General features: G+C 36.5%; 1 non-coding gene across 1 annotated transcript; it reads right to left on the minus strand.

Annotated features, from left to right (window-relative positions):
* Positions 1-816: 816 nt before the first annotated feature.
* LOC132009338 (U6 spliceosomal RNA) lies at positions 817-923 on the minus strand. The gene has a single exon (XR_009401871.1). It is a non-coding gene; the product is annotated as a U6 spliceosomal RNA (small nuclear RNA).
* Positions 924-1,293: the final 370 nt, after the last annotated feature.

A 1,293-nucleotide genomic window follows, 5' to 3' on the forward strand; every position in this document is an offset into this window, starting at 1 on the left:
CCTAAACGTCCTTCAACAGATGAATCAATAAATAAGATGTGGTATATGTGTACAATGGAATACTATGCAGCCATCAAAAGAAATGAAATCCTGCTCTTTGTGATGACGTGGATGGAACTAGAGGGTATTAAGCTTGGCGAAATAAACCAATCTGAGAAAGACAACTATCATATGATCTCCCTGATATGATGAAGTGGAGATGCAACATAGGCAGTTTGGGGGGTACGAAAAGAAAAATAAAAGAAGATGGGATTGGGAGGGACACAAACCATAAAACACTGAATCTCACAAAAGAGACTGAGGGTTGCTGGGGGGAGGTGTGTTGGGAGAGGAGGGTGGGGGTATGGACATTGGGTAGGGTATGTGCTATGGTAAGTGCTGTGAAATGTGTAAACCTGGTGATTCACAGACCTGTACCCCTAGGGATAAAAACACATTATATGTTTATAAAAAATTTTAAAAAATCAATTAAAAAACACGTATTGCAAGCCCAGAGCTAATCTCATATTCAATCAAAAAAGTTTGATAGTTTTCCCCTTAAAGATCAGAAACAAGACAAGTGTGTCCACTTTCACTACTCTCATTTGACATAGTACTGGATGTCCTAGCCAGAGAAACAAGGAGCACAAAGAAATAAAAGACTCCAAAAAAAAAAAAAAAAAAAAGGAGAAATAAAATTTTCCTTTTTTGGATAACATGAACTTACATGTAAAAAAATCCTAAAAACGTCACAAAAATATTTGAATAAACAAATTTAGTAAAGCTGCCAAATACAAGATCAATATATAAAAGACAAGAATTTTGTTTTGTTTTGTTTTTAATGTGGAATGCTTCCCAGTTTTTCATGTCATCCTTGTTCAGTGATCACGCTAATCTTCTCTGCATCATTCCAATTTTAGTATATGTGCTGCCAAAGTAAGCACAAGACAGGGCCATTTTTACACTCTAATGATGAAAAACAATCTAATTCACAATAGCATCAAAAATAATAAAATACTTAGGAAAAGTTTTAACTAAGAAGATGAAAGATCTGTACCCCATAAACTATGACATTGATAAAGAAAAGAAATTGAAGGAGACACAAATGGAAAGATAGCCCATATTTATGAATGGTAAGAATTAACATTGTTAATATGTCCATACTACCGGAAACCATCTGTAAATTCAATTCCTATCAAAAATCCAATGTTAGGGGCGCCTGGGTGGCTCAGTGGGTTAAGCTGCTGCCTTTGGCTCAGGTCATGGGATCGAGCCCTGCATCAGGCTCTCTGCTCAGCAGGGAGCCTGCTTCCT

The sequence above is a fragment of the Mustela nigripes genome, unplaced genomic scaffold (genome assembly GCF_022355385.1).
Source record: "Mustela nigripes isolate SB6536 unplaced genomic scaffold, MUSNIG.SB6536 HiC_scaffold_14786, whole genome shotgun sequence".
Lineage (NCBI taxonomy): Eukaryota > Metazoa > Chordata > Mammalia > Carnivora > Mustelidae > Mustela > Mustela nigripes.